Raw genomic sequence first — 13,239 nt, forward strand, 5'->3', positions numbered from 1 at the left:
AGAGCTTGCTGACCTGAATCAGACTGATGTGGGAGGTGGTAAGGGGAACTTGGGTTCAAACCTGAGTCAGATCCCAGGCTTAGTGTGCAATGTAGACATGCTCTGACATACTTTAACTGAAAACAGATTTTTAAAAAGCCAAAAGCAATGTGGTTTGATAAATAAACACCAAAGCAGACCGAGAGTCAAAAAATAAATATAATATCAAATATACATAAATTACATCCCTCACTCACCCTACTCAACCTAACCTCAAGCACAAAAAATGAAATACCCATAACAATACAACAAACAAAAAAAGAAAACAAAAATGTGTTGCATTTGGAATGATCCCACAAATGTGCTCTGACATATGTTGAGAGGGAGAATATTCTAGAATCATGAATTCTATACCTCTGAGATTATGCGGGGGAGGGATAGCTCAGTGGTTTGAGCATTGGCCTGCTAAACCCAGGGTTGTGAGTTCCCTCCTTGAGGGGGCCATTTAGGGACCTGAGGCAAAAATTGAGGATTGGTCCTGCTTTGAGCAGGGGATTGGACTAGATGACCTCCTGAGGTCCCTTCCAACCCTGATATTCTATGCCACAGAATAAGCAGCAGTTCCAGCGCTGCCACTCTTAATCATCAAAATTACACATAGGGCAACAGATGGTCTTTTGCATAGACTGTTCCTGTATTATTTAAGGATTTATAAATGTGGTGGGAAGACGTTGAAGGGCACTTAATTAAAAGTCAGCCAGTGTAGTTTGTATTAAGCTGTGCAGGCATCACCCACTATCATGGTTGAAGGCTGTGAGCAGTAGTTCTACAGTAGCTAATATTAAAGTTTAAAAATCATAACATGAGAAATAACTCTCCCTTCTCCAATGTATAATTACTGGAATTGATCCCCCTAGATCAGTGGTTCTCAGACTGGGTTATGCGTGCTTTCATCAGGGCATCCAGGAGAAAAATCTTCTAGTGGCAGGCAACGAATTTTATTTAGTAAGATTTGGCAATCTAATCAACATTTAATCTCTTTCAGTTAAAACTGCAGCTGCATTGGTGTACGTTTCCTTTCTGCTGTGCCACTCAGAATCAGAGTTTTTTCAAACAGTGGGGTCCGCCACCCTAAAACGTTTGACAACCACTGCCCTTGATGATATAGTGCATAGGAATACTGGATCAGTTCCTCAGCTGTGGCAAATTGGCATCACTCTATTGAGTTCACCCATGGAGGATCTGGCTCACTATTTTCTTTCAGTCAAGTCAAGCATTAATTTTGAACCAAGCAATTGCTAATAAACATTCATGGTCCAGTAGCATGTAAGAATAAAAGCATCTAAACCTCGCAGGCAGGAGCAGTTTGAATAGAAATTGTTCAGTGGAGCATAGTGTCATTGGACATCTTGCAGCAAATCCTAATCAATCAATGCCAGTTACTTTAATGCCAATAAATAAATCCGCCATCCATTCCATAAATCCTATTGTCACTCATTTAGAGCCTGATTCAAAGCCAATTGAGATCAGTAGGAGTATGACTTTCATAGGTTCTGGATCAGGCCTGTAAGTTGGGGGGAATGAAATACCCTAATGAAACAGAAAACTAGAACAATCAGACAAAAACAACCAAACAAAAACCAGACCACCAAACTTAAACTTCATGAGAGATATTCTTTTTCCACCATGCTATTGTTCAAAATATAGGGTATGAGGGCTAGATGTATGGACTGACTATAAGAAACAGATGGTTCTAAATTTTAATCAGAGCTCTGACATTGTCATTCTTTGTGCCCCTGGACAAGTCACCTAACTTTCCTGCATCAGTGTCTCTTTCTGTAACTGAGGATGGTAATATTTCCCAAGTGTCTTCTGAAGATTAATTAGTTAATATTTGTAAAGTGCTTTGAAGAGGAAAGTTTATTATTTTATGTTTGAATGACATTGCTGTCCTCAACCAGCGCCCAGCTAATTTTGCTTGACCCTGTAATGAAATCATAATTCTCTGTTTTATGGAACTACCTTTTGCTGCTATGGCAAAAATTGTGATGTCACAAACTTAGCATTATAGCTTCTCCAAATGATCATGTGGTGGTGAAGCACTAGAATGGATTACCTAGGGAAGTGGTGGAATCTCCATCCTTAGAGATTTTTAAGGCCCAGCTTGACAAAGCCCTGGCTGGGATGATTTAGTTGGGGTTGGTCCTGCTTTGAGCAAGGGTTGGACTAGATGACCTCCTGAGGTCTCTTCCAATCCTGATCTTTGATGCTGTGAATACAAAAATGGATTAGAGAGAAACAGAAATATCTTTGATCTCCTAGCAAAAGGGGAAAAGGAAATAGTGAAAAACTCAAGTAATGTAAATGGAATATAAGTTTGAAATGTGATATATCTTAAGATGGTTTGCTTTGGGACAAATGGAGTGTGAGAGGTGCTAAATTAATATCCACTTGAATGATGAATTCTAAGAATGAGTTTAGGGCTTTAAGACTACCATGAAACTATCCCGATGGATATTGGTTCCTCTATTGCAGTGGGATACCTCGGAGTAGATTCAGATAAATACCAGAATTTGAGAATGCTTATCTGAACTGAATTGGTGAAATTTTTAAAGGTACACTCATACGTAGCACAAAACTAACTGGAGAGACAGATGACCACCATGATGGACAGCATCTCAACTAAACTGGCACTATAACCTCTCCCCCACTTGACTTCCCTTCTGTTATAGTTTGTGATTTATAGAAACAGTATCTTTATCTGTCAGAAGGTTCATTATTTTTAATCTCTTTTTTTCATGTGTCAGAAATGTTTGAAGGATCAGACAGGTTGATTTGAACTGGTAATGCGTTTTTTAATCAAAATTATTCACTTCTGTTAATTTTAGAAAGACTATGATTGGGGTGGCGGGATGGTGGGAGAATACATTGGAAACAGTGCCTTAAGAATGGACACATGAAAGAGGAACTTTTGGCTAGGGGGAAGGACTACACATACAGAGGAGACAAATGGACATGTGACTGTTCTGAGTCAATTTCCACTAACATGAAGACTCTTCCTTCTGGTTGCTATTGATGTTTCTTCTCTAATTCCAAAAAGCAAGTTTCAGCTGGAGTACAAAAAGGATAAGAAACTCCATCTGGAGATGAAAGTGAAAGGGTTATGTAATTTGGCAAGCAGTGGAAGGAGTGTGTGTGTGTGTGTGTGTGTTTCCTTCATGACATTGTGAAAGTAGAGAGCGAAAGGGTACTGCCTACGCTCCCCTCCCAACTGCCTGACCCTGGGGTGACTGCCTCACATTCCTCAGCTGCGTGATGTGTCTGGTTCCTTGAAGTGAACAAGATGAAAGCAGCAGCATCAGTCTCTTGCTTTTGCCTGAGGCCTTTGCTTCTGAAGGAACCCACAGCCCTGTTTCACTTTGAAACATCCTCTGAGTTTGAGAAGGTTGGCTGAGAGAGAAACTTCCACTTCTCGTTGCCTTTGTAGTGGAGATGGGGCAGAAGAACATGAATCTTTCAATTTTCACTTTCATTTGTTTTCCTTTAAATATTTTAAATGTTACCCCTGAAAACCATGGTTAATCACAAACTGAACCAAGCCAGAGTTTGCACGAAGGAGGACAGCTTTCTGAAATACCTTCTCAATTCCACTGCCAAAAACAAAAAGGCATTTCTCCCTTTAACACCAGCAGTTCAGTGGCTAGGGGATAGGATGGGGACTCAGAAGTTTTCAAACCTTTGTGCCACTGAACTGCTATGACCTTGGACAAGTCTCTTCACCACTTTTTCACTTCCCACCCTTTGACTGTCTTGTCTATTAGACTGTAGGCTCCTTGGTACTGTCTCTTACTATATGTTTGCATGTCTAGCACAATTGTGGTTGGGACCTCTGGGCATTACCATAATGTAATAATAATAGCAGTACTCTGAAGAGATTATAATTTGTGCATATTAAGATACTACAACTCTGATCTGTTGTTGTGGTCTCCCTCTCCCTCACTAAAGCTCATCTTTCCTTCTATATCTAGTACAACACGTACAAGCAATTCGGGGTGGAAGAATAACAGTATTTTTCTTAAAGCAATAGTACCCTCCCGAGCTTTCCTTTAGGATTTTTTTTTCTCCTCTGAGAAGGTTTTTTTTAAAAAAAAAAAAAAAAAAAAAAAAGAGCAAAGTAAAATTTCATTTAGCCCACAGTTCACTTCTCGGCTCATTCTAAAGTATATTCTGTCTTTTTCAGAACCCAGCTGGAAATCTTTTATTCATTACAAAAGTCCAAGTCTGAGTCAAAATGCTTTCAGTGGTTTTTGTTCTTTGCTGGTGCTGTCTGGGAGCAATTTTCTCAAGCTTTATAATTTATTTGTCATCTCTTGCTTCAAAATCTTGATATGCACAGGGAGAGACGGGTGATCTTTGCTTTTAAACTGAAAACAAATAAAAGACGCCTTGGAATCTGAAAAAAAAAATGTGACTCTCCTGGTTTCTAAAGTGTTGTATTTGAATTTTAAGGAACATATTAAAGTTGAGACATGAGTAAAGGAGTGACCACTGAAGCTGTGTCTTGTGGGAAACAGAAGAGGGGATAATGGGAGCCTCCAGGTACTCTGCATGCATTAGTTTATCAAATAAAGATAGAAAAAAGTTATATTAGGATTTATACTAGGTGCCTTTGCCAAAATTTTAAAAACACAATCAATTAAAAGTGAAGCCAGTCCCCATACTCCCAAACTAATAGTACAAACTCCATACCCCCAAGTCAATAGACTCCACAATAAAAATCAAACCATATTCTTTCCACCTCCACAAATGTCATTTCCTATTGTGTCCTTTCCTCCCCCAAAACCTGGGTAAATAGATGCACTTTGCAGAATGTTCTAAAGGTCACCAAATTCAGGCTATTTCAGACCAAGTGAGAGAAGTAGGTTCCAAAGTTGAGGGCCTCTCATAGACAAAACCCTCCATTAGCATGACTTGCGCTCTCTCTCTCTCTCTCCCCTACAGCGGGTGGCTCCAGCTCACAAGCTTCTGCTGACCAGAGCTGTCACAGCATGAGATAGGGAGAGAGGTGGTCTCAGGTCATTCATGGCTTTCTTTGTAAAAATCCACACTTTAAACTACACCTGAAAACAAACAGGCAGTCAGTGAAGATCCTGGACTACTATTCTTCTACCAAAATCTACTGTTCCAGCATTGACATCCCACATTCTGCATCAGCTTCAGTTTCTTGGCTGTCTTAAGGTGTAGCTTCATAGGGTATGTCTATACTGCAATTAGACACCCACGGCTGGCCCACACCAGCTGACTTGGGTTCACGGGGCTCGGGCGAAGGGGCTGTTTAACTGTGGTGTAGACTTTTGGGCTTGGGCTGTAGCCCAAGCTCTGGGACCCTCCCACTTTTCAGGGTCCTAGACCCCAGGCTCCAGCCAAACATCTACGCCACAATTAAACAACCCCTTAGCCTGAGCCCCACAAGCCAGCACAGGCCAGCTGTGGGTTTTTAATTGCAGTGTAAACATACCATAAAGCGCACAAACCATCTAATCTTGAGATGGAAAAGGCATGGATCACAGCAACCTGGTCTGCATCCAAAAGAATCAGACGTAATCTGCAAGACAGATAAAGATGAGGAAAAAACTTTCCTCGACGCTGCTGTGTGATCATTTAACAGCAGCCAGGAATCCAACAAACACCTCAAAGTGCAAACTCAAGTAACTAGCAACCGACACACACACCTGCAGTAAGAGGGGCAGATATAATCCCTGCCATATCTTCTGATAGCTTCCCACAACCTACCAATGTCACATCAACATCCAAGCCCTTAGTCTTCAAGGGCAGAAACTATCAAAAGAGGTCTCTCCTGTTAATATGCTAGGTGCACCCAATCCTTAAAAATCAGGAGCTAATGGTTGGTCCATGACATTGACCTAAATTTCCAGCTGCACAGCATCCAGTTCCAGCCCATATACTAGATCAAGAGTGTTAGCAGTTATGTGGGTTGAGCACTTTATGACCAGGAATTCTGGAGGCGATAGCCTGGAGGAACTGGTGGAGAAAGTAGTCCTGGACTCATACAGCTGATCACATGAGCAAGACAAGAAGTAAGGGCCTATTGCTCAGTCTGGCAGATGGGGCTCTACTGACTGCTACTGCTTGTGGGGCTCTTCCTGGAAGTAATTGGACCCTATGAAACCTTCCCATTTCCCAAATCAAACAGATCTATCTGTCCAATCTTTTTATGCCCTGCTGCTATCCAGTGAGAATGCTGCTGCAAAGATAGTTTTCTGACCCCATCACTTTGACTATGTCACCCCTCTCTTTGTATCCATTCACTAGCTTCTCTATCATATCAAACATAAGCTATTTGTCTTCACTTTCAAGGTCTTCATGACCTATTCCCACCCTACCTATCGTCTCTCATTCAGGATCATAAAGTCAATACCTGCCTCCGATCAGCCCATGTCACCAGCCTCCATTACCCACTTGTCAAATGCTCAAACAAGCACCTTTGTGCTTTCTGCCATGATGTCTCTCACAGTTGGAATGAGCTCCCTGTAACATCTGCAAAGTTACCCCATTATCCTCCTTCAAACCCTCCTCAAAAGTCTCCTTTGCTGGGACACCTACAAAAAACCAGACAACAGTTTAGGCCGTAGTCTCAGCACACCAACAGCCTATCATTTTGACAAATATTGTCTCATTGTTTCCTTGTATCCCCCTCCACATCTGTGTCTCTCTCTCTCTCTCTATCCACCTGCTGTCTCTTGTCTCATACTTAGATTGTAAGCTCTTTGGGGTAGGTACTGTCTTTTTGTTCTGTTGGATCCTGGTCTGTGACTGAGACTCCTAGGTGCTATGATAATACAATTAATAACTGTGCTCATCACCATGCTATCCTTGCCAAAATCCCTTCCCGCTTAGCCTAGCTCCCTTGAATGCACATGTTCTTCTCCCTGATTCTAAACAGGCTCCCCAAAAGCCCCAGGCCCCCTGACTTCTCTTTCAACCTTGATATCATTTCCTACCTTAGTGATATTGCAGGGAAGCTGGGGATCAGACCGTACTGAAAGCCTTTTTATGATGCTTTGGCCAAGTGCTCTATTCTATATCCCCCAAGGCTCCACCAGGCCAGAGTCATCCCAGAATGCAATGCTCTTTCCCCCCCCTCTCCACAGGGGCTCCCTAGATTTGAAGTCTGTGACCAAGCTAGCAGAAATTTTGAAAACCAATGGGACCCCAGGATGGATAACATAGGAAAGCCTGCAGGGGAAATGGAGAAGGGGTAGCTAACTGGAACTTTTAATTTCATTATAAAAAGTTTCAGTTCATCTTAGCAGGGATTATTTTTGGTTCTTAATTTTCCACACTGATTCGACCATTTTTTAATCCTTCATAAAAGTGTTAACATTCTGTGCAGTAACGTGTGTAATGTTATACATCATGCCAGAGTTTCTTCTCCAAAGCCTCAAATATTATTGGGATAAATGTATCCACGGTATGTGACTTTAGCCCTATTATTATGGCAACAGCTATTCATCTAAAATGTTGTTTTTAATATCTCCTTATTTCAGTAACTACCCTGCTTTCTCTAAGGGGAACCAATGAAATCATTCATGCTTCCATATGATCACCTTTTCTGCAATGAATTTTATTCCTGATGTAAGAGGAGAAATATAAATAAATTGTTCTCATAAGAGCATGCATTTTGTATGTGCTACTGTACCTTACTTTTCCTGGTCCCTGTGATATTTGTATAACAATGGTTGTTTCTAGAATAGTTCATAATGTGCCATATAATCAAATTATGACAATAGCTGCAGATATGATAGATTCCCAACTAAACTTGATCATATATAGTTTCATTCTGAGATCATGTTTTCTGATACAGCCACAAACTGGGATCATTTTCAGTTTAGAGAGTCTTAGAAATCCAGATTTGCCTGTGACTATTCTATGTGAATAATAGAGTGACTGTAATATGTAAATAGTATTTGCTACCACATGACCAGATCGAGTATAACCACAGGCGCCCTCACCTCCAATAACTTGATTTATGCCACTGGCAGCAGAAAATTATGCATTTTGGAAGAGGGAGGGTCAGCATCTCCAAAAGCTTATAAGAATATAAGAATGGCCATACTGGGTCAAATCAATGGTCTGTCTAGACAAGTATCCTGTCTTCCCACAGTGACTAGTGTCAGATTTTTCAGAGGGAATGAACAGAACAGGGCAATTTATCAAGTAATCCATTCCCTGTCATCCAGTCCTAGCTGCTGGCAGTTAGAGGTTTAGGGACACCCAGAGCATGGGGTTGCATCCATGACGATCTTGGGTAATAGCCATTGATGGACCGATCCTCCATGAACTTATCTAATTCTTTTTTAACCCAGTTATACTTTTGGCCTTCACAACATCCTCTGGAACAAGTTCCACAGGTTGACTGTGCACTGTGTGAAGAAGTAGTTCCTTATGTTTGTTTTAAACCTACTGCCTATTAATTTCATTGGGTGACTCCTCATTCTTATGTTCTGTGAAGGGGTACATAACACTTCCTTATTCATTTTTCTCCATACCATTCATGATTTTATTGACCGCTATTATGCCCCCCCTTAGTCATCTCTTTTCTAAGATGAATAGTCCCAGTCTTTTTAATCTCTCCTCAGATAGAACCTTTTAAATACCTGTAATCATTTTCATTGTCATTCTCTGCACTTTTTCCAATTCTGATCTATCTTTTTTAAGATGGAGTGACCAGAACTACACACAATATTCAAGGTGTGGGCATACCATGGATTTATATACTGGCATTATGATATTTTCTGTGTTATCTATCCCTGTCCTAGTGGTTCCTTACATTCTGTTAGTTTTGTTGACTGCCGCTACACATTAAACAGATGTTTTCAGAGAACTGTCTGCAATGACTCCAAGATCTTTCTTGAGTGGTAACAGCTAATTTAGACACTGTCATTTTGTTGGTATAGTGGAGGAGAGAGCAGTCCACTAGGGGCTCAAAGGGTGGTTTCCTTAAGCTGTTTAAAAAAAGACCACAGTCCTAAAGCAGTGTAGGTTTTCTCACATGGGGAAATTGGTTGACCAAGCCCTTGATGAACTTGGATGTTGCTGGGGGCGCAAATATAGAAACCACATTCACAGGTGAATGAAAAGCTATAACAAAATGGAAGGTGAATCTTGATGAAACTCAGTGATAAACCTGAAGTTTTTAAGCTCAAGATGTAGCTGAGTGTGTGAGTGAGACAGAACTCAGAGGGAGACAATCCTCTTTGGACGCATCAGGAATGGAATTGACTCCATTTTTTGCAGGTAAGTCTTTCTTGTCAGTAGTTTCCTAGTATTCAGTAGTATGCTGTGTACTCTGGATGACCAGTCCATCTCTAGGCCCAAGAACCATCCAGGAGCCAGGCCTTGAGACGTAGCTGAGGTTGGGGTGCTTTAGTTTCCCTGATTCTTGTGTCTGCTGATCTGGTGTCGGAGGCTGGTGAAGAGGTGGCTGTAGGGATAGATGAATCAGGTCTGGAAACCGTATCTGACTTGGCCAAACTGGTGCTATGAGAATGATTTTGGCTTTCTCTTGTTTTACTCTGTTCAGGCATTTGAGAAGTAGCAGTAAATTAAGCCTGTCTCCCCTTAGCTTCCTAGATCTGCTGTTGAAGCCAGTGCAGCCCTTACACCCTGAGACAGCTGGAGTGTCCATCACTGGGGTGGAGGAAAGACCTTTTGCAGGTCTGGCAAGTCTTAAACCCCGCGGTTCTGGGTATATCTTACGCAGGAAAAAAGGCTCCAAACAAAGGAACTGAGCCCAAGCAGAAGAGCCCCTAGCCAGTGAGGGTGGGGAATGGGGTGGTCCCCCTAAAATGCACAGAAGTGCAAGAAAAACCATAACAAAGCTGAAATAAAATAAAAAGAAAGAAAGGCAAAGGATTAGCAAAACTAACCAACAGACACCACAATGTTTCATCTCAGGCTGCAGGCAGTTGAAAAGGAACTGGAGTGGTGGTAGGTCTGCCCTTCCCTATATGCCCTTGGATCGGAGCACAAGGAAGTGTAGGGTGCAGGCATTGACCCATGGATAGTGTTACCTAAAATTTCCCATCAAAGGTGCATGGGCATGCATGCACGCACCTTTGAAATGGAGAGCCACAGGGACAACTTAAAATTCTGAATTTCCGCCATCTCTAACTTTACATATCTTTGTTTTATACTTTTAATCAAGATTCACAGAATTTTTTAAGGCCAAATGGGACTATTAGACTATCTAATCTGACCTGCTGTATAATCCAAGCTCTAGAATTTCATCCCATTACTCCACTACTGTGCCCAATAACTTGTTTGACTAAAGCGTATCTCCCAGTGAGGCATCCAGTTTTGATCTGAAGACTGCCAGAGATGGAGAATCCACCACTTCCCTTGGTAGTTTGTTCCAAGATGGTTTAGTGGTCGTGATGCAATGTGACATATATATTTTTAACATGACATAGAAGCCTTTTACAAGATGCACCTGAGAGCCTTCTCTTTTAGTATATAGTTCTTTGTATCTGCATTTATTTACACCTCCTTGGCCTATGATTCCATTCAACCTCATGGGTACAACAGGTTTGGGTTGGGTCACTATTGAATTAGAGATCTTTTGGAACATCTGGGGCCCATGAGAAGTGGTGTTGATGATTTAGTAGGTAATATACTTTCCTCTGACAAAACTACATAATGTTGTGGAACAGGTAGTGGACACTCTGCTGCTGTCCTTTGGATGAGAAATAAAACCAGGGTCCTATCTCCTGTGATCATTAAAATAAGTGGTCTAACCCCTGTGTCTTGGCCAAATTCCAACACACACAACTACGTTCTGCTCACTTAACTCCCTCCTAGATTTTCTGATTGATATAGTATACTTACTACCATCCCCAAAACGTTGTGTAGCATGTGAGAGCTTACTTCACTGGTGAATGCAGAGCTCCCTATGTACTATAGCTTATCTTTGTATGGTGCTGCTGATTAAAAGTGCTATATAAATATAAGATCATTATTTGCAGTGCCTCTGGCTAGATAATAGTGGGAACTTGTGTGTGTTTACAATAGCTGACAAGTTTCCAATTTATTTTCAATGAATTCCTTTTTCTGTTTCTTCCTTCCACTGTTCTTTAATTTCTCTCATTAACATTTTTCTCTTCCTGGTTTTCATTCATTTCTTCCCTCGGTTGCATTCAGACTTACCCTGACTACCCTCTTATACTCTGTGTTCTCTCACTCTCTTTGTCTCTCCCGGGCTATTGATTTTAGTGGATTTGATAATGGTGATAAAGGGGAAGTCTCTATGTATTTAACTGTAAAATTTGAAAACTGTTCTGTTCCTGATCTATTGATGTGTGTGAAATTTGGAGTTTGCAGAGGCTGTGGATCTTGGTTTGTAGACTCCAAAAAACTGTGAGGTGAAAATTTAAAATAGGGTTCCATTTTCCCTCTGGTGCAGTTAGCAAATATTTGAACACACACGAAAATGTATTAGTCCTTGAAAGAGTTAATATTGTAAAGATTGAGACTCAATTGAATCATTACAGTGTGAAATAATGATGTATATGTGTCATAGGGCAGGTGAAAAATATGATGACCCTAGTAGAACTGGCAGGAACTCCGTTTTTTCATTTTGCGGGGAATTCCACAACTTTGCATTTCTTTTGAGCAGGAAGAAAACGTACCAAAACCAACAAACCAAACAAATTCTAAAATTCCCGCAAAAAGGAATTCTGGAAGAAAAGGGGTTTAGACAGCTTGAAACATTTTTGTTGTATTTTGAAACATTTTGTATTATATAAAATAAAGTCAAAGTCTGAACAAAATGTTTCAAAATAAAACAAAAAAGTAATTTTGAAATGGAAAATCAAAATGTCCCATTCTGAAAAGGTTGAAACATTGTGTTCCAACCTTATTGAAATGCTGTTTAAAAATGTTCTTTCAAAACTAACTTTAGTTGAAAGATCACGTTTCTGCCAAACATTTTGCTTTTGACACATCAGCATTTTCTGGCAGAAAGGCTTTCTGTCAAAAAAAATTTCCAACCAGTTCTAGACTCTAGCAGCTTATGTTTGAATAGAGGCCTGTAAGAACACTACATTTTGGGAGGGTTTTAACTTCTAGTTCAGTTGCACCAAAGACGTGAAGGGTAAACGCCAATGACAGATACACAACAAATTAATTTAATAAGCCATGTCAACGAGCCCTGGCCCAAGCATAACAATGTTTTGAAAGACCCCCCCTCCCCCCCCCCCAGTCTTATGGTAGTTAAGGGTGAGAGCAGTTTGGAGGTTAGGACTCTTGGCATCACAGGAAACATTTTTGTTGTGCTGTTTGTATTGAATGACACTTTGTACTGCATAACCTCACTCTGAAATGACATGGCAGCATGCATTTGCCAAAAAACACATGGCATGAACCAGTTCCTTCTCCAGACGCTTTCCTGAAGACGCAATGACATTTTTTTGGTTAGGCACCTTGAAGTATCCAAGCTTCCAAGCTACAGTTAAGCACACTTAAGACCAGCGGTAGTGGTAGTAGCTAATCATGGCTGGATTCTTGTAAATGGTTCAAAGCAGAGTTTCCTGCCAATGTTACCTTTATGCCCCATGCATAAACATTCAAAGGAAATGACATTTTGGATACGTTGGGACAGCCATTACTGCAGAAAAGAGGTGTGTGTGTATGTATATATATACACACACACACACACTAAGCTTTTTCACACAATGGCTTTTCCATTCAAAGAAGGTACTGCAGAACCCATTAACTAAGTGTTCAGCGTCCAGAACTGTTTTCTTAGTTTTGAATTTACTTACGTGTCATGTTTTCTGAATGTGTTTGATGTTAAACATATCAAGGCTCTATGTGAGAAGGGATTTTATTTTGAAAGATGTTTGCCTGATGCTGCCTCTCTTCTCATTCAGTTGCTTTATTGTTCAAGTATTTAAATCAGTCTATGCTGATTTGCCCCAGTCTGCCTCCAGCTTTCACACCTCTTCTTTGCTATTTAGCTACGTGGTAATGCCTAGTGGCAGAGAGTAATGTACTTGGATCCACTTTTATATTTAGGAAAGGGGAGCAATTACTGCTTTAAATCTAATTGATACACCTGAGAATACTATTGCAGCAAGATTATAGCAGTCAGTGTTTGCATGAGAAAATAGTTAACAAGGGTAAAGTTTTCAGACGCAACCTAAGTCCCATTTTCAAAAGCGACTTAAGCACTTAGGAGCT

At 40.7% G+C, this 13,239-nt stretch overlaps 1 long non-coding RNA gene across 1 annotated transcript in view; it reads right to left on the reverse strand.

Annotated features, from left to right (window-relative positions):
• The window catches only part of LOC122465058, a 40,958-nt gene that overhangs the window by 896 nt on the left and 26,823 nt on the right, over positions 1–13,239 (reverse strand). The window lies entirely within an intron of this gene.

This window comes from Chelonia mydas, chromosome 3, assembly GCF_015237465.2.
Source record: "Chelonia mydas isolate rCheMyd1 chromosome 3, rCheMyd1.pri.v2, whole genome shotgun sequence".
In the NCBI taxonomy this organism is placed as follows: domain Eukaryota; kingdom Metazoa; phylum Chordata; order Testudines; family Cheloniidae; genus Chelonia; species Chelonia mydas.